At 42.2% G+C, this 24,267-nt stretch overlaps 1 long non-coding RNA gene across 1 annotated transcript in view; it reads left to right on the top strand.

The window, feature by feature from the left end:
- The window catches only part of LOC309658287, a 205,960-nt gene that overhangs the window by 101,217 nt on the left and 80,476 nt on the right, over window positions 1-24,267 (top strand). The gene's annotated exons all lie outside the window — the stretch shown is intronic.

The raw sequence follows: 24,267 nt of genomic DNA, 5'->3' as shown, positions 1-24,267 counted from the left end.
GTGCTATCAGAAATCAGATGGCATCCTAGAGCAAGGGTCAGCAGATCTTTTCTGTAAAGGGTCAGATAGTAAACATTTTGGATTTTGTGTACCATATGTCTCTGCTGCAACTGCCCATCTGCTGCTGTAGCACAGAAACAGCCATGCACAATACGTTAATGAATGGGTGCGGCTGTGTTCAAGCAAAACGTTATGTACAAAACCAGGAGTCAAGCGAGATCTGATCAGTGGGCCAGAGTTTGCGGACCCCAGTTCTGGGTCAGTGTTCACAGCTGAATGAGTCATGAGGCCTTAAGTTCCAGTTCTCATTGTACTACTTTCTACCTGGGTGAACTTGGGTTCATCCTTTTATTTACATGGGCCACTATATTAGTCAAGGTTCTCCAGAAAGACAGAACCAATAGCATGTGTATACAAGTGCCCATATATGTTGATAGATATAGATCTAGATATCGATATTGATACCTAGATCTATATCCATATCTATATAAAGATAGACACAGAGAGAGAGAGATTTTAAACAATTGGTTCACACAATAATAGAGGCTTGGTAAATTCAAAATCTGCAGGTTAGGCTGTCTAGACTCTAGAAAGAGTTGCAGTTCAATTTCTATAAGTCTTCTGGCAGAATTCCTTTTTGCAACAGGGAGGTCAGTCTTTGTTTTATTAAGAGCTTCAACTGATTGGATGAGGCCCACCCACATTATGGAGGATAATCTGCTTTACTCAAAGTCCACCACCAATTTAAATATGAATTTCATCCAAAAACACCATCACAGGGACTACCCTGGTGGCAGAGTGGTTAAGAATCCGCCTGCCAATGCAGGGGACACGGGTTCGAGCCCTGGTCCGGGAAGATCCCACATGCCGTGGAGCAACTAAGCCCGTGCGCCACAACTACTGAGCCTGCACTCTAGAGCCCACGAGCCGCAACTACTGAGCCTGTGTGCCGCAACTACTAAAGCCCGTGCACCTAGAGCCCATGCTTTGCAACGAGAAGCCACCACAATGAGAAGCCCGTGTACCGCAACGAAGGGTAGCCCCCGCTCGCCGCAACTAGAGAAAGCCTGCGCACAGCAACAAAGACCCAACAGAGCCAAAAATAAAAATAAATAAAATAAATAAATTTATTAAAAAAAAAAAAAAAAAGCCCTTGAGTTTTCCCCCACGGAATTATTCACTTTATTCTTTCCATTTGCTAACACAAGTTAGAGGAGGTCTTCCTTCATTAGATCACTGGACAACTTCTTTAAATTTGGGGCATCGGCTCAGTGCAGAGCAGCACATATTAGGAATAAAGACATGTAAGGGGATCCTGTAAGAATACAAGAAAGGCATCAAGAGTCATTTTCCTTTGAGAGTTTTTCTCTGCTCAAACTTTAAAAGGGTGTGTATTTTATTGTAATAAGAGAAATGGTTCCCAAACAATTTTACGTTGCTTCTTGAGAAATTCAGAGATGCAGCTACCCTTCTTCAATCAGAGGGAGGCATTTCTTCTCAGAGGCTAAATTTAGGCAAGAGACATAAATTTTGGACCTGAGCAAGATAATAAGTATAATGTCCCTACCCATTAGGGACATTAAAAGCCATTTAAGATATTTCAAACAAATATTTGTAGATTACTTCGGTGCATAGAAGCAATACATACAAGCAAAATTAACAGTAGGGTTAGAAGACACAAAAAGATACAATAAAAGAATAGAAGATGGAAGCTGGAGAGGACAGTGAATGACGGGTACACAGCCTCAGAAGTACAAACGTAAAAGCAGTTTCTTCATACCTTAAACCACTTAAAGTCCAAATGACTGGTCTCATGCAATAGTTCACTCAACAGCTTCAGATAGGCAGTGGGTAGCAGAATGGAGGAAAAAAGATAAACAGGAAAGAGAGAAAGAAAAAGGCATGCAATTAAAAGCAAATTATTTACAGCCACTTCAAAAGGTATTTTTTTCAGTTTCTTACACAGCTCAATACAACCTAGCAATCGCACTCCCAGACATTTACCTAAATGAGTTGAAAACTGATGCCCATACAGAAACCTGCACATGAATGTTTACAGCAGCTTTACTGACAACTGCCAAAAACTGGAAGCAACCAAGGTGTTATTCAATAGGTAATGGAATAAACAAACCATGGTATGTCCATTCAGCGGAATATTTTCAGAGATAAAACAAGATAAACTCTCAGGCCACAAAAAGACATGGGATTACCTTAAACACAGAGGCTAAAGGAAAGAAGCCAGTCTGAAAAGGTTACAGGAAAAAGATCAGGGAATGGGGAGATGGGGGAGAGATGAAAAGGAGGAGCATGGGGAATTTTCAGGAACTGAAACTATTTTGTATGATACTGTAATGGTAGATCCATGCACATCACCTGTAATTCTTTTCTGAAAGATCAGGCTCTCTTAACCTCCCACTGTGTCCTAATAATCCATAAGCACAGGGGACACCCCGATATTTGTTTCTCAACTCCTGGGCTGCCGTCATGATATCAAAACAATCATGCCCCATGAAAATTCATGCTGAGGTATCATGGCAAGATCCTCTGCTACTTTGTAATTCTCATATTCAATATTTATTGACAGTTCAAAGTAGCAGAAAAGAAGAAGGGATGTTAGCTTCAAGCACTGGCTGGGCTCAGAGAGACTGTTTACTTTAGGTCAGAGAGAGTGCGTATTTATTGCAGAGAAGAAGGAACTAACAGAAAGTGAGCAAAGATTATGTGAAAGAAAATTAATGGAGACAGATTGCAGAGGAGGGAACCAGAGCTTAAATCTGTGATAGAAATAAGAAGTGAGCTTGGTGAAGGAGAGACAGTATCTCCTCTGAGTCAGAAGAGAAGATGACAAGAACACAGGTAACTGCTGAGGTGATGAAGGTAACTGAGGGGTCCCAGCATAGACTTGGTTTCAGTAAAATGAGAGCAGGACAATTACATAGGAGTGGGGATTGGAGTGATAGAGAAAGTACTAAGGGACTTAAAAAAGAGACATACTTGTTCTGAAGAGAAGGAAACCAGAACTTTTCAAAGTCACAGAGCAGAAAAAGCAGCAGCTGTATTCTGCACAGCAGATATATACAGCCTTCACAACACACTATCTCAAGGAAGCTGCAAGATGCCTGGAAAGTACAAAAATGATGTCAAGAAAGGTTCTGCTAAAAGTGACAATTTTGTAAAAACTGACTGGAGAGTGTGGCAAATGTTAATGGTGAAATATGGGGGATGGGTATAAGGAGGTTCACTATACTATTCTCTAGTTTTGTGTACCTTTGGAAATGTTTATAATAAAAAATGTTTTTAAAAATTACCTAGCCATCGTATGACCTCAGGAGCAATGGTTATCTTCCTCGGAAAGCTCAACAACTTGCCAGAACTTTCCAGAAGGTTTTAGGAATTTCAGAGACACAATTGCATACGGATACATACACTCTAGAGGACTGCAAAATTCAATGACAGGGAGGCAAAAAAAGCTTCTACTTGACGAGGATTTGTCCCAAATTTGTTCTAAGGAGTGAGAAACACAAGTGAGCATTAAAATTAGGCTAAGTGTGTCAGGCGTGACAAACAGGGCCAGAAGATGAAAGCGATGAGGACAAGTATTTCAACTAAGCATATGCCTGAAGAACAATATTATAAAACTTACTTCATCTCCAGAACTTCCTCTAAGTGTTTTCTTCTCTCGGCCCGAAGGTTGGTCACATGAGTTTCCTTCTCTGCCAGTGACTGCTGAGTGCAGGACATCGTCGCCTTCATGGACTCCAGCTCCTGTTTTACCTTCTCCATGGCCATCAGTAACTCCTCCACCTACGATCAATACAGAAAAGACAGAAACTGAGCATCTGGGTCAGGTATAGTCAGAGGAGCTGGGTGGGCAGTGGGCAACGCCTGGGTCCACAGAATTGAAGACACACCCATCAAAAATTCTGTACTCTCGCAGGATCAGACATAAATGGCAGTGAAAGAAATACATCTCTCATCTTCCCTCCACTATAATTCTTCTCAGTTTAGGTCCAAAAAACCCTCATTTTCTTTTTGACAAATGTAAGGGCATCAGAAGTAACAGTGTGCCAGAAACAATCCCTTCTAAGGAATTTATTTGGAAACAGTCCAGAAACTTCCATGGAAATAACAATACAATGCAGATAAAAACATAAGGAACAAAATCATAATAAATATTTCTAGAACGATTTTAGGAAATAAAAGCCATAAACCTGACTAATACCAGATGCACAATAAACATAAATGAGTCATTTTTATTCGTTCAAACTAAGATTCTTCTGTTTCTACCATTACAAACAATCTCTTGTTAAAGAAACAGCTAGAATTCAATCGGATAATTTCCTGCTCTAAAGCTACGTAGGTAGAGATTTTCTGAGGAAGGCAGGAAGAAAAGAAAAAATATATATGACCAGATAGAGAAGAGACAGACGCTTTTAAAAGACCTGTAAAAGACTTCCCTGGTGGCGCCGCCCGCGAGGACCGGGACGGCCGTCCGCGCCGCCCTCCCTCCCTCCCCGGCCGCCGAGGCGAACCGCGGACAGGCCGCTGGCGGGGTCTCCCGGGCCGTGCGGGCAGCCCGAGGGCCTCCGGGCGGGAAGCCCACCTGTCCGCGGGCGCCAAGCTCCTCGGGGCGGCCCGCCCCGGGCTCTGCGTGACTGGCCCCCTGAAGCAGCGGCGGAGGCGGCGGCCCACTGTTTGCGCCGCACCGCCTCCTACGGCAAGAGGGAGTAGACAGACGCCGCCCGCCCGGCGCCTGCCGTGTGCGCGTGTGCGCCCGCGCCGGCCCGCAGCCCAGAGCCCACGCCCGCCAGTCCCCAGCCCCCCGCCCGCCAGCCTCACCTACGGCTCCGCCCTCCCCGGCGGCACGCTGCCGGGACCCAGCCAGGGCCGTGAGGAGGAGCGGGCGGAGGAGAGCCGAGGGGCCTAGCGCCAGCGACGGGCGGGAAGCTCCAGGCGCCGCCCGACCCCGAGCTGCCGCCACCGCGGCCGTCTCACCCTGCTCAGGGCTGCCGCTGCCGCTGCCGTTGCTGCCCGGGCGCCGTCGCCGCCGCCGCCGCCGCCGCCACCACCACAGCCACAGCTCGGCCCGGGCGCCCGACGTCACCGCGCCCCGCCCCCTGCGCGATTTCCCAGTCCCGCCCCAGGCCGACGTCAGCGCGAGCCCCGCCCCCGCTCCTCCCGGGAGCGCGACTCGGGCGCGCGCGGGCCTCGGGCACTTTCCGAGGGCTGGTGGGCGGGCCGGACGGCCGTCCCGGTCCTCGGGGGCGGCAGCTGGCCCGGCGTCGGGCTCCCCAGTTTCTGGTACCGAAGCGCAGACGGGTTTCCTTGTCGGAGCCACGCACCGTTAATGTAAGGCCGTAGGTAAGCTATCGCTGCACTAAGAAAGTAAGAGTGATTTGAATCGTGTTTATTCCCGGCTGGCGATTGTTTTATCAGTAACTCTAAACGCCCCTGAGAGCAGTTTGAGTCACCGCCAGCGTCCACGCCCTCGTGGCCCCACTGTCACTCTCCCGTCCCTCGTCAGGGTTCTTGTCCCTTCATTCGTCACCTCATCCCCATCCCGCCCAGCGTCCCCCCGCCTGCTGTACAGTCGCCCCCTTCCGTAGGGTCCGCACGCGGCCGCCGCTGTCAGGACCGCTGCCGGGGGACGCTGGGTCCTGCCAAATGAAGCATCCTAAAGTGTTTCATTTTCTCGGGCACCCGACTTCACTCAGGAATAAGCCAGCTTCCTTTGACTGTTTCTCACTATCCTTCTTATCTGACTGCTGATCCGCTCGTTCTGCTGCTCCCCAGCGGTGTGGTGAGATGAAGGGAAAGCAAAGTGGACTCATCTTATCTTTCTGGTTTCCATTCTGCCGGTGTCTACGTGTGTGACCTTGGGAAAGTCCCATTACTCCTGGGTGCTGCTTTTCGTAACTGTAAAAGGGGGTGTGAACGAGATGTCTCAGATCTATCCCATCCCTGAAATGTGGGGATCTGAAGAGTGTGAGGTGCTAAGCCTTGTTATTCATGCACGGGAGTACTGTCAATATCACAGACTCAGAAATTTTTTTGGTTTCTTTTTTGTCATTCCACTGTTCTTTTTTCTTATTTCCTACTCTGCCCCACATATCTTTTTTTAAACCTACACTTAGGATTGTTTTTTTTTTTTTAATTAAAACTGGCTGAGTGCATGCATTCGTTGCCTCTTCTTCCTGGAACCCCATTAAAATGCTAATAAAGGAATGAAAAATGATACAAACCCGTACAAAACAGAAAATGGGAAGGGAGCCACCAAGAGTTGTTTTTCTTTTTTTTCCCCCTAAATTTACACACAAAGTGAGTGAGGTCTGATTAAACAAAATGGAAGAAACCATAATGTGGAATAGGCATGGGGGGGGGTACTGTAGGTGAAGAAGGAGGCCTACCTGCCAGAAGTGATTTAGAGAAATTGAAATTTGGAGACACTGACAAGACAGAGCAAGAGTGAGAAGCAGGGCTGAAAACAAGGACGCTAAATAAAGGTCTCTATGTAGAACAGCAGAACCCTCCCTATACCTCAGATACAATAGCTAGGCATTTATCCCAGGCTAAGAGTCAAGCTTTTTCATCATCTCTGGGGAGAATTTAATGACTAAGGGTAAAACATTCTTTATTCTGGCACAATAGCCAGTTTCCTACCCACTCACCCTAGAGTGAAGTTGTGCAAGTTGGCAAGACCCTCCCAAGTTCTAAAGATGCGTCATCAGCATCCAACTACTTCATCTTAAATATGAACGGACAACCAGGGACTGTTAGGTGTTTAAGGGAAGTCTCCAACTTGGGGCTGGGGAAGGGAGGGAGAGGATAAGGAGAAAATGTGACCACAGAGGAAAAAGAAACTTCAGAGAACTTAAAAATATGCTCACAAACTTTTATTACAGCTATGAAACAAGGATAATGTACTCAGATAAGTAACAACCCAAGAACAAAAAGTAAGTCTTGAAATTAGAAATAGGAAAATGCCAAAATTATAAATTCACTGGAAGTGTTGAAAGGTAAAGTCCGTGCAATTTTAAGGAGAATAGAAGAAATACGCAAAGAGATGGAAATTGCAAGAGAAAATATAAGAAAAATAAAGAGTCAATCCAACAGGACTAATATTACAAGAGAAAAAGAAAAGAGAGTAAATAAAAGATGGAAAATTACCCCAAAAATAATGGAACAAAATTTCCCAGCGCTGAAAATGTCCATTAGTGGAGAGCAAAGACAACTTTGTGAAATGTTAAAACTCTAAAGCTAAAGAGAAAATCCTGAATTTCCAAAGGAAAAATGTGACCCATAGGGACCTCCCTGGTGGTCCAGTGGTAAAGAATCTGCCTTCCAACGCAGGGGACGCAGGTTCAATCCCTGGTCGGGGAACTAAGATCCCACATGCTGTGGAGCAACTAAGCCGGTGTGCCTCAGCTAGAGCCCACATGCCACAAACTACAGAGCCCACGCGCTCTGGAACCCATGCACCACAACCAGAGAGAGAGAGAGAGAAAACCTGCACACCACAACTAGAGAGAAGCCCGCGCACCACAGAAAAAAGCCCGCACACCTAAAGGAAAGATCCCGAGTGCCGCAACTAAGACCCGACGCAGCCAAAACTAAAAAAAAAATAAACAAAAAAAGTGACCCGTAAAAGAGTAAGACTCACACTGCAATTAGAATTCCTACCAGCAACACTAGATATGAGAAGATAACAATGACCTTCAAGTTTCTGAGGGAAATATTTCTTGAACTTCAAATTCTAAGAATTTTTTTATTTAAAAAACCCTCTATTCCTAGCTGAATTATCATTAAGAGAGCAAAATGAAAACATTTTCAGATATGCAGAGACTCATAAAGTCAAACTCCCACATGGGCTTTTTTTCAAAATTTAAAGATGAGGTAGAAATGAGGTTTCTGACAGCATCACTATCCAGGATTCACTAGATCTAATTCAGTAGTAAAGGGAAGTCCCAAGAGCTAGGCTAGATTCGGATGGAAGGATAGGAGTTCCGGGAGAGAATTCAATTGAATAATTACTATGATAAAAAGCTTAGAAAAGGCGGGTTTCTGGTGTTCAACTTTTAGACCAAACCTGTTAATAAATTATAATCTTGCTGTAGTTAAAGCAGAGTTTATAAATTATACCAATGTTGACAACATAAAGGTAAAAATACAGCTGACAGTTTAAGATGTGAAACATAGGAAAGGGAAAGGGAAAGGGAAAAGCACTCAAGAGACGATGTGTGTAGTTGTCAGAATAAGAAGCGGTTGCTAAAGTGTACTGTTAGAAGTAGGAAAAGTGCCCAGTGGAGGAGCAAGGAATTATTAGGCTTACTGAGAGGATAGGAAGACACGAGGTACAGGGTTTATAATTAAGCTAAATCGTCATCAAGAAATAATAGAAGACTTAATATCATTAAAATAAGCAGTACTTCTCCATTTGTTCTGCACATTCTTTGCAATCCTATCAAAAATCCCAGCTGCCTTTTTTTATTTCTAGAAATTGACAAGCAGATTCTAAAATTCAGATGGCAATGCAAGGGACTCAGAATAGCCAAAAGAATCTTGAAAAAAAAAAGAAAAAAGTTAAAAAACACTCATTCTTCCTGCTTTCAAAACTGACTACAAAACTACAATAATCAAGATAGTGTGTTGTACCAGAATAATGATAGACGTATATATCATGGAAAAGAATTGAGACTTCAGAAATAAACCACACATTTATGGACAGTTGATTCACTGGGAAAATAATAGTCTTTTCAACAAAGGGTGCTGGGACAGTTGTATAACCACATGCAAAAGAATGAAATTGGACCCCTACCTCACAAACGCAAAAATTAATTAAAGGAACTTCCCTGGTGGCGCAGTGGTTAAGAATCCGCCTGCCAAGGCAGGGGACATGGGTTCAACCCATGGTCCAGGAAGACCCCACATGCCACGGAGCAACTAAGCCTGTGCGCCACAACTATTGAGCCTGCGCTCTAGAGCCCACGAGCCACAACTACTGAGCCTGCGTGCCACAACTACTGAAGCCCGCGTGCCTAGAGCCTGTGCTCCGCAACAAGAGAAGCCACCGCATTGAGAAGCCCACGCACCGCACCGAAGAGTACCCCCGCTCACCGCAACTAGAGAAAGCCCGCGTGCAGCAGTGAAGACCCAACGCAGCCAAAATTAATTAATTAATTAAATTTTTAAAAAATTAATTCAAAATGGATCATAGACCTAAATATAAATGCTAAAACTATAATACTCTTAGAAAAAAACAGGTGTAAACCTTCATGACCTTGGATTAGGCAATAGTTTCTTAGCTCTGAAGCCAAAACCGTAAGTGACAAAATTTTAAAATTGGACTCCATCAAAATCGAATATACAAAACTTTTGTATGTTCAGCTTTAAAAAGTATGGTGAGCCTTGAAGACATTATGCCAAATGAAATAACGCAATCACAAAAGGACTGTATATTGTATGATTTCATTTATATGAGGTACCTAGAATAGTAAAATTCATAGAGACAGAAAGCAGAAGGGTGGTTGCCAGGGGTTGGAGGAAGGCAGATGGCCATTTGCAAGCCAACCAAACCTGCCAACACCTTGATCTTGGATGTCCGGCCTCCAGAAATGTGTAAAATAAATTTCTGTTGTTTATGCTGCCCAGTCTGTGATATTTTGTTACGGCAGCCTCACCAGACTAATACAGATTTTGGTACTGAGAAGTGGGGTACTACTGTAACAAATACCTTAAAAATGTGGAAGGGGCTTTGGAAGTGGGTAATGAGTGGAGGGGAAGATTTTTGAGGTGCATGTTAGGAAAAGCCTAGATTGCCTTGAAGAGAGACTCTTGGTAGAAATGTAAACGTTAAAAGGTGACTGTAGTGAGATCTCAGAAATGAGGAGCGTGTTACTGGAAACTGGAGGAAAGGTGACCCTTACTATAAAGTGGCAGAGAACTTGGCCAAACTGTTTCCTAGTGTTCTGTGGAAAGTAGAAATTAAAAGTGATAAACTGTGATATTTAGCTGCAGAGATTTCTAAGCAAAGTGTTGGTGGTGCGGCCTGATTTCTTCTTACTGCTTATAGTATGCAGGAGGTGAGAGATAAATTAAAGGAGTTGTTAAGCATAAGGGAACCAGAATCTAAACATTTGGAAAATTCTTAGCCTATCTGCAATATTGTAACTTGCAAGAAATATATACTGGTGAGCGTTTTGTAATATGTTTAAATGTCAAATCACTGTGTTGTACACCTGAAACTAACATGTACATATCATACAATACATCAACTATACTTCAATTAAAAAAAAAGAAATATACATTTGATCATTCAGATGACCAAAATATATCTCATATTTGGTCTTCATCCAAGGTTCTTGACTCACAGCTCCCAAAACCCTTGGAATTTCCTGAGGGATAAGACCAGTGGGAACTTCTCTTGTCATAATGTTTGGTCTCTACTCCTCAGTTCCTGAAATCACTTTCAGAGTCATAAAGGTAAAATGGATGTCTCGTTATTTGTAACAAGCCCCTTTCTACCACAACAGGATTTATGTTAATGAGGTGACTTTTGGAAAGCCCTAAGTATGGGGGCTGGTCAGCAAAGAACCCAACCATGAATACAGGATTGGACCTTTCAGTCCCACCCCCTGACCTCCAGTGAGGGAAGAGAGGCTAGAGGTTGAATCAGTTGCCAATGACCAGTGATTTGATCAATCATGTCTATGTAATGAAGACTCCACAACACTCAAAAGGGCAAGGTTCAGAGAGCTTCCGGTTGGTGAACACCTGGATAAGTGGAGAGAGTGACACACCAGGAGAGGGCGTGGAAGCTCTGCGCCCTTTGCCCATACCTTGCCCTATGCATCTCTTCCATCTGGCTCTTCCTTTTATAATATCCTTTTATAACAAACCAGTCGTCCAGTATGTAAAAATGTTTCTCTAAGTTCTATGAGCCACTCTGGGAAATTAATCAAACCCAAGAAAGGGGTCATAAGAACCTTTGATTTATAGCCATCAGTCAGAAGTACAGTTCACAACCTGGGCTTTCAATTGGCATCCTGAGTTGGGAGAGATTGTTGGAGCCTCCAGTTTGTGGCCAGATGGTCAGAAGCACAGGTAACAACCTGGCTTGCACCTGGCATCCTGAGAGGGCAAGAGGGGTGTACAGCAGTCTTGTGGGACTGAGCACTTAACCTGCAGAACCTGATGCTGTCTCTGGGTAGATAGTGTCAGAATTGAGCTGAGATGCAGGACACCCAGCTGGTACCCAGAGACTTGCTCCTTGGTGATGTTGGGAAACCACCCCAACTCCTCACGTGTTGGAATTAGGTGTAGAAACCAATTACTATCCATATTACAAAAAAAGAAGAAGTATGTTCTGGAGAATACATCCAGGGTGTAGCTGGACAGTCATTTGATAAAGAGGTCATGGGTGCAACTCATGGATTTAATCAGTCATCTCATAAGTAACCAGGAATAGAAATAAGATTATACCAGCAGAAACACTGCCAGTCTGGACTAAGGGGCATAGAGACAACAAAATGGAGGAATACTGTCAGACTTCTGGGAGTCTACAGGACAGGACAATAGAGCTATCTGGCTGCCAATTCACATCACCCTTCAAGAAAAGTGAGAAATGACACCAAAAGTGATTCAGAGATCAACAGGGCTGCTACTCCAGCCATCAGCCCAGAGAGTACAGGTCTGGGGGGCAAGCTGTCTCCTTGGTTTCAGTGGAGCCTGCTACCAACCAGTGCCTCGGGAATAAAGCTGATGCCCAGGGCTGAGGGGGTGGAGCTACCACCCAGGGCCAAGGGGATGAGGTTGCCACTCCAGTGGGCCTGGAGGGCAGAGCATTGAGCCCAAAAGGATTACTCTTGAGCCTTAAAATCTAATGAAATGTGCCTTGCTGGGTTTTGTATTCGCTTTGGACCCATTTCCCTTTCTTCTTCCTGATTTCTCTCTTTTAGAATAGAATATCTCTCTATGCCTGTCTCACCAGTGTATTTTGGAACCACATAACTTGTCTGATGTCGCAGGCTCACAGCTGGCAAGGCATTTTGCCTTCGAGTGAATCATATCTCAAGTCTCAACCATACCTGATGATATTCAGGTGAGACTTTGCACTTAGAGTTGATGCTGGAATGGGTTAAGACTTTGGGATGTGGGTGAATGTGTTTACCTGTGAGAAGGACAAGAATTTTGGGTATCCAGAGGGCAGAATGTTTTGGACTGAGCTGCGTTCTCCCAAAATTTATGTGTGGAAGCCCTACCCCACAATGTGACTATATTTGGAGACGGGGCTTTTAAAGAGCTGGTTATGGTTAAATGAGGTCATATACAGTCTGTGGTATTTTGTTATGGCAGCCCTAGTAGACTAATTCAGACACCACCAGGAAAGTGAGAAGACAATACACAGAATGGGAAAAAAATTTGCAACCACATATCTGATATTATATCCAGAATATGTAAATAATTCTTACAACTCAACAATAAAAAGACAACCCATTAAAAAATGGGTACAGGATTTGAATAGATATTTCTCCAGAGAAGATATATAAATAGCCAATAAGTACATGAAAAGATGCTCAACATCATCAGTCATTAGGGAAATGCAAATCGAAACCACAGTGAGAAACCACACCCACTAGGATGGCCATAATCAAAGAGAGTGTAACTGTTAGTGAGGATTTAGAGAAATCAGAACCCTCATACACACCTGGTGGAAATGTAAAATGGTGTAGTCACTTTGTAAAACAGTCTGACACTTCCTTGAAATGTTAAATATAGAGTTACCATAAGACCCAGCGATTCTACTCCTAGCTATATACCTAAAAGAATTTAAAATATCCACACAAAACCACAAACTTTTGTATATGAATATTATAGCAGCATTATTCATAATAGCTGGACAGTGGAAACTAAATCATGAATAAGTTCAGAAAAAAAAATAATTTTTAACAAATTGCTGACCTGCAAGAAAGTAAAGGAATTGCCCTCAAAGACTCAGTGGCTTATAAACAGCAAATATTTATTTCTAAGTTAGTTGGGATTTGACAGCTGGAGGGAGGGGCAGTCAGCTGCTGTGCTGTGCTCGAGGTACGAATCAGTTCCACATGTCTCCCATTCAAGGAACCAGACTAAAGGAGCAGTAGTCACCTGGGTTGTATTTTCCTCATGATGGAAAACAAGCATACAAGAGGCTAAGCCACAGAATCACTTGAAGGCTCTGCTCAGGTGTGTCACATGTCCTGTGTGCTCGCACTTCATTAACCAAAGCAAGTCACACAGCCAGGTCCAACATAATGGTGCGGGAAAGTATACTCCTTTCATGGAGTAGAGGAAAGGAAGAAAAAAGGGAAGGAAAAAGACATGCCTTTCCCTTTAAGAAAACTTCCTAAAAAAATTGTGCACACCACTTCCTTTTATATCCCATGGTAAGAGCTTAGTTCATGGTCATTCCTTGCTGAAGGGCAAATTGGAAATATAGACTTTATTGTGGATGGTCATGTACCCAGTTAAAATTAAGAAGTTATATTACTAAAATAAGGAGAAAATGACTATTGAGAGACGACTATCAATCTGCCACAAACTTCTAAAACAATTAACTGATATTTAAAAACTTAACAGGGACTGCCCTGGTGGCGCAGTGGTTAAGAACCTGCCTGCCAATGTAGGGGACACGGGTTCCAGCCCTGGTCCAGGAAGATCCCACATGGTGAGGAGCAACTAAGGCCGTGAGCCACAACTACTGAGCCCACGTGCCACAACTACTGAAGCCCGCGTGCCTATAGCCTGTGCTCTGCAGCAAGAGACGCCACTGCAATGAGAAGCCCGCGCACCGCAACAAAGAGTAGCCCCTGCTCGCCGCAACTAGAGAAAACCCACGCGCAGCAACGAAGACCCAACGCAGCCAAAAATAAATAAATGAAATAAATAAATGTATAAACAAATAAATAAAGACAGGGAGGATAGAAAAGGCAGTCTCCTACTTTAAATCTACTTAGAGTCCCTTAAGGAGAATCTAGAGAAAGGAGGTAAGCATCTGTTCATATAATGGGTTCATATAATGGGTGAGGACTTTCCAAACCAATAAGAGACATAAATCTGTAGATGAGGAATCACTAAGAACAGGACCAGTAAAAAGAAATCCAATCTAGATACAGTGTAGTGAAACCGAGAACATAAAAGGCAACACATCTTAAAGTCAGTTGCATTAATTTCCCAGGTCTGCTGTAACAAAGTGCCAGAAACTGAATGGCTTAACATCACAGGAATTTATATAGTCTCACAGTTCTAGAGGCTGGAAATCCAAACTCCAGGTTGTCAGCAGGGCCTTGGTCCCTGTGAAGGAGAGGGGAGAACCCTTCCCTCCCCTCCCTAGTTTCTGGTGATTTGCGGCAGTCCTTGGCATTCCTTAGCTTGCATCTGCAGCGCTTCAGTGCCTGCCTCCCCATCACATGGCATTCCCCTTTTGAGTGTCTGTGTCTCTCTTCCTCTTCTGATAAGGCACCCAGTTATATTGGATTAAGGGCCCACCCTTCTCCAGTACGGCCTTATCTTAACTAATGGTGTCCACAGTGACGCTCTTTCAAAATAAGGTCACGTTCTTAGGCACTGGGGATTAGGGCTTTAACCTATCTTTCTGAGGAATACAATTCAACCCATAACATGAGACAAATAAATATCAGCTTACTTACAAAGGAACAGTAATTGACTGACGACAAACTTATGAACACACAAGGGAAGCTGGAAGACAGAATGATCTCTCCAAGTGCTGAGAGACAATAACTGTCATCTCACAATTGTGTACCCAGTAACACTAATTTATAAGATCAAGGACAAAATAAAGACATTTTCAAGTAAACAAAAGCACATGGTTTATTACCAATTGATCTTCATTCAAGGAAAATCTAAATGATACTTCAAAGGAAAACAATCCTGCAGATGAGGATCCAGAGGCATACACAGCTGCAGTCTGTGCCAACAAAAGGGGTACAGGGGGACTTAAAGGGGCCAAAGCTAAAAACAGAATCTGACTACCAAGTGGGAAGCATGTCCGCACTGATAGGAACCCAGGGTTTTTCTTCCCCCTGGGGGTCTCACGATCATTAACCATCTGTGTCAGCAAAATGCAGTCTTCCAGGTTTCATATCAGATGGAGGCAAGGGTAAAAGTTGATAGGAAACTTGCATGACTTGGGTGCATTCCTGTGAGTGGGCTATAGCTCAGTCATGCAAAAAGGGGAGGGGTAGGACTGTGGGCCTAAGACGGGGCTGACAAAATGGATTCAGTGCGGTTCAGCCACACAGCATCACTGGGGACCATGACAAGAGCAGTTTATTCAGGTGGTTGAGTTGAAAGTTTGATTAATTGGTTCAAGAGAGAGTGGGATGGGTGGAAGTACAAGTTGTGAGTATTAGCAATTCTTTAGAGAGTTTCTGTTATAAACAGGAGTGGGGAAATATGAGGTCAACATTATGTTCCCCTGTACCTTTCTCCTATTCCCAAATTCCGCCTGACGTCATCCACTTCTGGTCACTTCTGGTTTGGGATACTTGTACGTGGAGGCATACTGGCTGGTATAATAGTTTGGGATTCCCCCTTTATTACCTATTTTATTTGTATAATGAGAAGATAACTAAACTTACATATTAAGTGTTAAGTATCTCTTACAGCATTTTAACTCCAAAATTGCAGAGAGGGGTATGAGAATAGTTTTTTAATCATTATTTCACCATACACAATATTATCTAACTTTACCTCTTATATTTGAAGTTTTTTATACCTGATTAATGTCCATATTTATGTGTAGGTGAAAAATAATTTACCACAGTAAGGTTTATAGTTATAGTTTTATGTCAAATTATATAACCACAAATACTAGAAGGCAGTATAGCAGAGTCTCAGGGGCAAGGGCTCTGGAATCTGACTGCGTGAGTTCATATTCTGGCTTAACCTATCCAGGCCCAATTTCCTTATCTAAACTGGAGATAATAATTGTAAAGGTATTATAAGGATTAAATGGGGAAATACATGTAAAGTGCTTAGACTAGTAAACACTTACTAAGTATATAGTAAGTCCTTGATAAAGTTAACTAGTGTTATTACTAAGCAGTGAATCAACTGTCAGTAAGAGAAGACCTGACTTACAGTGGCTTAAATAAGAAGGGTTTGTTCTGCTCACACAGCAGGCACCCTGAAGATAGGTGGCTGCTAAAATTTGCTCATTTCTACAATGCCAGGGTTTGGCCTCACTTCACTTCCCTTGGACTTTTCCCTCATGATTACACCACCACCAATCACCACATTCTCAAACAAAGGCATTCAAAGGCAGAAAGCAGGAGGCAAGGAAACAGAATTTCTGCCCCTGCGCCTTTCTCTTTTTAGGGAGGAAACCACCACTCTGTGTGTTGTGTTGTGTTCTTCAAGATTGTCTTAGTTTGAGAAAGCCCTCTGGCTAAACAATGGAGGTGCTGGCTTTGGGTGGTCAGGCAGTCCTAAGTGCACTGATGTGGTCCACATGAGGGGCACGGATGGGCGAGGCACCAGCTTGCTGCTACAGCTGTCTAAAGGGCATCTGATGTGGTACACATATACCTGGAATACTGCTCAGCCGTAAAAAAGATTGAAATAATGCCATTTCAGCAACATCAATGGACCAAGAGATTATCATACTAAGTGAAGGAAGTCAGACAGAGAAAGACAAATACTATATGATATCACTTATATGTGGAATCTAAAATATGACACAAATGAATTTATCTACAGAACAGAAACAGACTCACAGACATAGAGAACAGACTTGTGGTTGTCAAGAGGGGGGTGGTTAGGGGAGGGATGGATTGGGAGTTTGGGATTAGCAGATACACACTACTATATATAAAATAGATAAACAACAAAGTCCAACTGTATAGCACAGGGAACTATATTCAATATCCTATAACAAACCATAAAGGAAAAAAAATTTTTTTAATAAAGGGCATCTAAAATCTTACACATTCAAGAACACGCTTCTAATTTCTACCCCCAAACCTGCTCTTCCCACATGTTCCCCATCTCAATAGGTGGCAGCTCCATCCTTCCTGTTACTCAGACCAAATGTTGGAGTCCTCCTTAATTCCTCTGTCTTACACATCACATTCAATTACACTGTAGTTAATAAATCCTGTCAGATCTGCCTTCAGATTCTGTCCAGAATCCAACCGCTTTCATCACCCCTGTCATCACCATGCTGACCCAACCCACCATCGTTTCTTGCCTGTAGTATTTCAGTAGTTTCCTGACTGCTCTCCACTTTCTCCCCCACCATCCTTTTAAAAGCTAGATCATAATTATGTCACCTTCTTGCTCAGAACCCTCCAGTCTCACTCAGAGTAAAAGCCAGTTTCTTCACATGGCCTGTAACTCCTCTAAGAGATTTGGTCCTCTCCAACTCTGCCCTTGCCTGCTACTCGCCCTCTAGCTCAGGCTGCCCCAACTGCACTGACCTACTTGCTGTTCTTCAGTCATGCCAAGCATGCTCCCACGTCAAGACCTGCCCCTTCTGATGGGCACAGTCTTCTGCCACAGAGCTTCCAGGCTTGATTCCTCACTTCCTTCAAGTCCCCGATGTCACCACCCTGAAGCCATCCCTGCTCCACTCCGTACTCCCTGCCCTCCTCGCTGTTTTAGTTTTCTCCATCTAACATGCTATACATGTGTATTTATATACATGGATGTACTACGCTTCTTTATTTATTTTCTATCTCCCCCACAGAAATGTAAGTTCTGTGAGGGAAGGGACTTTCTTTTTTTTCCTGTTTTACCCCTAGTGCTTGGAACCTAGTAGGCACTTGGGGGGAAAAATGCTGAATGAGTAAATGAATGAGCAAACAATATTATTAAAAAAAAAAAAAAAAAGCTGACTGCCTGATGACCAGACTGCAGCCGTGACACAAACTGCTCCATCTTTTTTTTTTTTTAACAGAAACCATTCTATTTATTTATTTATTTTATTTATTTATTTTTGGCTGCGTTGGGTTTTAGTAGCGGCACGCGGGATCTTTCTTTGCAGCGCATGGGCTTCTCTCTAGTTGTGGCACAGGGGTTCCAGAGCGCGCAGCCTCAGTAGTTGCGGCATGCAGACTTAGTTGCCCTGCTGTGTGTGGGATCTTAGTTCCCTGATCAGGGATCGAACCCACGTCCCCTGCTTTGGAAGGTGGACTCTTAACCACGGGACCACCAGGGAAGTCCCAGCAAACAATATTGAACATTCAGTTTGCTTCAAGCTTTGTGTGTACAAGGCTTTGTGCATTTTCTTTCCGTGTTTTATGATTAATACCTTTTATGACTAATTATCAAAATGAGATTATTGAATAGGAAGATAAAGGCATTTTTTGGCTTTTAATAAAAATAATCAAATTGTTTTCCAAAATATTTAAACCAGTTATGTAGAGGGCACCAGTTATATGATGGTCCTGCTAGGCAGTCTACATTTAAACTTTTCCATAAATTTTATAGGAAAGACTAGAAAAATTGATTATTTTTCCATATTTATTTATAACCATCAATAGTACTGTTACATTTTTCTTTTCAGTTTTTTTTTTTTTTTTTAACTTTGGGTTTATTTATTTATTTTTGGCTGTGTTGGGTCTTCGTTTCTGTGCGAGGGCTTTCTCTAGTTGCGGCAAGTGGGGGCCACCCTTCATCGCGGTGTGTGGGCCTCTCATTATCGCGGCCTCTCTTGTCGCGGAGCACAGGCTGCAGACGCGCAGGCTTAGTAGTTGTGGCTCACGGGCCCAGCTGCTCCGCGGCATGTGGGATCTTCCCAGACCAGGGCTCTAACCCGTGTCCCCTGCATTGGCAGGCAAACTCTCAACCACTGCGCCATCAGGGAAGCCCTCTTTTCAGTTTTATTGAGATATAATTGACATACAGCACTGTATAAGTTTAAAGTGTACAGCATAATGATTTGATTTACATACATCGTGAAATGATTATCACAATAAGCTTAGTGAACATCCATCACCATATGTAGATACAAAAATTAAAGAAAAAGAAAATTTTTTTCCTTTTGATGAGAACATCAATGTATTTTTAAATAAATTAATTAATGTAATATAAATATTACTTTAAAAAATTAAAATCTCACCCACAGGCTTTCTTTTTTTTTTTTTATTATTCTTTTTTTCTTTTATTATCAGTCATCAATTTTATACACATCAGTGTATACGCGTCAATCCCAATCGCCCAAATCAGCACACCACCATCCCCACCCCACCGCGGTTTTCCCCCCTTGGTGTCCATACGTTTGTTCTCTGCGTCTGTGTCTCAACTTCTGCCCTGCAACCTGGTTCATCTGTACCATTTTTCTAGGTTCCACATACATGCGTTAATTTACGATCTTTGCTTTTCTCTTTCTGACTTACTTCACTCTGTATGACAGTCTCTAGATCCATCCACGTCTCAACAAATGACTCAATTTCGTTCCTTTTTATGGCTGAGTAATATTCCATCGTATATATGTACCACAACTTCTTTATCCATTCGTCTGTCGATGGGCATTTAGGTTGCTTCCATGACCTGGCTATTGTAAATAGTGCTGCACTGAACATTGAGGTGCATGTGTCTTTTTGAATTACGGTTTTCTCTGGGTATATGCCCAGTAGTGGGATTGCTGGATCATATGGTAATTCTATTTTTAGTTTTTTAAGGAACCTCCATATTGTTCTCCATAGTGGCTGTATCAATTTACATTCCCACCAACAGTGCAAGAGGGTTCCCTTTTCTCCACACCCTCTCCAGCATTTGTTGTTTGTAGATTTTCTGATGATGCCCATTCTAACTGGTGTGAGGTGATACCTCATTGTAGTTTTGATTTGCATTTCTCTAATAATTAGTGATGTTGAGCACCTTTTCATGTGCTTCTTGGCCATCTGTATGTCTTCTTTGGAGAAATGTCTGTTTAGGTCTTCAGCCCATTTTTGGATTGGGTTGTTTGTTTCTTTAATATTGAGCTGAATGGGCTGTTTATATATTTTGGAGATTAATCCTTTGTCCGTTGATTCGTTTGCAAATATTTTCTCCCATTCTGAGGGTTGTCTTTTTGTCTTGTTTATGGTTTCCTTTGCTGTGCAAAAGCTTTGAAGTTTCATTAGGTCCCATTTTTTTATTTTTGTTTTTATTTCCATTACTCTAGGAGGTGGATCAAAAAAGATCTTGCTGGGGCGTCCCTGGTGGCGCAGTGGTTGAGAATCTGCCTGCTAATGCAGGGGACACAGGTTCGAGCCCTGGTCTGGGAAGATCCCACATGCCACGGAGCAACTGGGCCCGTGAGCCACAACTACTGAGCCTGCGCATCTGGAGCCTGTGCTCTGCAACAAGAGAGGCCGCGATAGTGAAGAGGCCCGCGCATTGCGATGAAGAGTGGCCCCCGCTTGCCGCAACTAGAAGAAGCCCTCGCACAGAAACGAAGACCCAACACAGCCAAAAAAAATAAATATAAAAAAAATAAATAAAATATTAAAAAAAAAATAGCCAGCATAGTTTCTGTTTAAAAAAAAAAAAAAAAAAAAAGATCTTGCTGTGATTTATGTCAAAAAGTGTTCTTCCTATGTTTCCCTCTAAGAGTTTTATAGTGTCCAGTCTTACATTTAGGTCTCGAATCCATTTTGAGTTTATTTTTGTGTACGGTGTTAGGGAGTATTCTAATTTCATTCTTTTACATGTAGCTGTCCAGTTTTCCCAGCACCACTTATTGAAGAGACTGTCTTTTCTCCATTGTATATCTTTGCCTCCATTGTCATAGATTAGTTGACCATAGGTGCGTGGGTTTATCTCTGGGCTTTCTATCTTGTTCCATTGATCTATGTTTCTGTTTTTGTGTCAGTACCATATTGTCTTGATTACTGTAGCTTTGTAGTATAGTCTGAAGTCAGGGAGTCTGATTCCTCCAGCTCCGTTTTTTTCCCTCAAGACTGCTTTGGCTCTTCGGGGTCTTTTGTGTCTCCATACAAATTTTAAGATGATTTGTTCTAGTTCTGTAAAAAATGCCATTGGTAATTTGATAGGGATTGCATTGAATCTGTAGATTGCTTTGGGTAGTATAGTCATTTTCACGATATTGATTCTTCCAATCCAAGAATATGGTATATCTCTCCACCTGTTGGTATCGTCTTTAATTTCTTTCATCAGTGTCTTCTAGTTTTCTGCATACAGGTCTTTTGTCTCCCTAGGTAGGTTTATTCCTAGGTATTTTATTCTTTTTGTTGCAATGGTAAATGGGAGTGTTTCCATAATTGCTCTTTCAGATTTTTCATCATTAGTGTATAGGAATGCAAGAGATTTCTGTGCACTAATTTTGTATCCTGCAACTTTACCAAATTCATTGATTAGCTCTAGTAGTTTCCTGGTGGCATCTTTAGGATTCCCTATGTATAATATCATGTCATCTGCAAACAGTGACAGTTTTACTTCTTCTTTTCCAATTTGTATTCCTTTTATTTCTCTTTCTTCTCTGATTGCCATGGCTAGGACTTCCAAAACTATGTTGAATAATAGTGGTGAGAGCAGACACCCTTGTCTCGTTCCTGATCTTAGAGGAAATGCTTCCAGTTTTTCACCATTGAGAATGATGTTTGCCATGGGTTTGTCGTATATGGCCTTTCTTATGTTGAGGTAGGTTCCCTCTATGCCTACTTTCTGGAGAGTTTTTATCATAAATGGGTGTTGAATTTTGTCAAAAGCTTTTTCTGCATCTATTGAGATGATCATATGGTTTTTATCCTTCAGTTTGTTAAGATGGTGTATCCCATTGATTGATTTGCGTATATTGAAGAATCCTTGCATCCCTGGGATAAATCCCACTTGATCGTGGTGTATGATCCTTTTAATGTGTTGTTGGATTCTGTTTGCTAGTATTTTGTTGAGGATTTTTGCATCTATATTCATCAGTGATATTGGTCTGTAATTTTCTTTTTTTGTAGTATCTTTGTCTGGTTTTGGTATCAGGGTGATGGTGGCCTCATAGAATGAGTTTGGGAGTGTTCCTTCCTCTGCAATTTTTTGGAAGAGTTTGAGAAGGATGGGTGTTAGCTCTCCTCTAAATGTTTGATAGAATTCACCTGTGAAGCCATCTGGTCCTGGACTTTTGTTTGTTGGAAGATTTTTAATCACAGTTTCAATTTCATTCCTTGTGATTGGTCTGTTCATATTTTCTGTTTCTTCCTGGTTCAGTCTTGGAAGGTTATACCTTTCTAAGAATTTGTCCATTTCTTCCAGGTTGTCCATTTTATTGGCATAGAGTTGCTTGTACTAGTCTCTTAGGATGTTTTGTATTTCTGCGGTGTCTGTTGTAACTTCTCCTTTTTCATTTCTAGTTTTATTGATTTGAGTCCTCTCCCTCTTTTTCTTGATGAGTCTGGCTAATGGCTTATCAATTTTGTTTATCTTCTCAAAGAACCAGCTTTTAGTTTTTTTTTTTTTTTTAAACTTTGGTTTTATTTATTTATTTATTTACTTTATTTATGGCTGTGTTGGGTCTTCGTTTCTGTGCGAGGGCTTTCTCTAGTTGCGGCGAGCGGGGGCCACTCTTCATCGCGGTGCGCGGGCCTCTCACTATCGCGGCCTCTCTTGTTGCGGAGCACAAGCTCCAGACGCGCAGGCTCAGTAGTTGTGGCTCACGGGCCTAGTTGCTCCGCGGCATGTGGGATCTTCCCAGACCAGGGCTCGAACCCGTGTCCCCTGCATTGGCAGGCAGATTCTCAACCACTGCGCCACCAGGGAAGCCCCAGCTTTTAGTTTTATTGATCTTTGCTATTGTTTTCTTTGTTTCTATTTCATTTATTTCCGCTCTGATCTTTATGATTTCTTTCCTTCTGCTAACTTTGGGTTTTGTTTGTTCTTCTTTCTCTAGTTCCTTTAGGTGTAAGGTTAGATTGTTTCCTTGAGATTTTTCTTGTTTCTTGAGGTAGGCTTGTATAGCTATAAACTTCCCTCTTAGAACTGCTTTTGCTGCATCCCATAGGTTTTGGATCGTCTTGTGTTCATTGTCATTTGTCTCTAGGTATTTTTTGATTTCCTCTTTGATTTCTTCAGCGATCTCTTGGTTATTTAGTAACGTATTGTTTAGCCTCCATGTGTTTGTGTTTTTTACGTTTTTTTCCCTGTAATTGATTTCTAATCTCATAGCGTTGTGGTCAGAAAAGATGCTTGATATGATTTCAATTTTCTTAAATTTACTGAGGCTTGATTTGTGACCCAAGATGTGATCTATCCTGGAGAATGTTCCATACGCACTTGAGAAGAAAGAGTAATCTGCTGTTTTTGGATGGAATATCCTATAAATATCAATTAAATCTATCTGGCCTATTGTGTCATTTAAAGCTTCTGTTTCCTTATTTATTTTCATTTGGGATGATCTGTCCATTGGTGTAAGTGAGGTGTTAAAGTCCCCCACTATTATTGTGTTACTGTCGATTTCCTCTTTTATAGCTGTTAGCAGTTGCCTTATGTATTGAGGTGCTCCTATGTTGGGTGCATATATATTTATAATTGTTATATCTTCTTCTTGGATTGATCCCTCGATCATTATGTAGTGTCCTTCCTTGTCTCTTGTAACATTCTTTATTTTAAAGTCTATTTTATCTGATATGAGTATAGCTACTCCAGCTTTCTTTTGATTTCCTTTTGAATGGAATATCTTTTTCCATCCCCTCACTTTCAGTCTGTATGTGTCCCTAGGTCTGAAGTGGGTCTCTTGTAGACAGCATATATATGGGTCTTGTCTTTGTATCCACTCAGCAGTCTATGTCTTTTGGTTGGAGCATTTAATCCATTCACGTTTAAGGTAATTATTGATATGTATGTTCCTGTGACCATTTTCTTAATTGTTTTGGGTTTGTTTTTGTAGGTCCTTTTCTTCTCTTGTGTTTCCCACTTAGAGAAGTTCCTTTAGCATTTGTTGTAGAGCTGGTTTGGTGGTGCTGAATTCTCTTAGCTTTTGCTTGTCTGTAAAGCTTTTGATTTCTCCATCCAATCTAAATGAGATCCTTGCCGGGTAGAGTAATCTTGGTTGTAGGTTCTTCCCTTTCATTACTTTAAGTATATCATGCCACTCCCTCCTGGCTTGTAGAGTTTCTGCTGAGAAATCAGCTGTTAACCTTATGGGAGTTCCCTTGTATGTTATTTGTCGTTTTTCCCTTGCTGCTTTCAATAATTTTTCTTGGTCTTTAATTTTTGCCAATTTGATCACTATGTGTCTCGGTGTGTTTCTCCTTGGGTTTATCCTGTATGGGACTCACT

This window comes from Balaenoptera physalus, assembly GCF_965194825.1.
Source record: "Balaenoptera physalus genome assembly, chromosome: 3".
Lineage (NCBI taxonomy): Eukaryota > Metazoa > Chordata > Mammalia > Artiodactyla > Balaenopteridae > Balaenoptera > Balaenoptera physalus.
The sequence above is the reverse complement of the archived record's forward strand: the minus strand, read 5'-3'. Positions and strand labels throughout refer to the sequence as shown.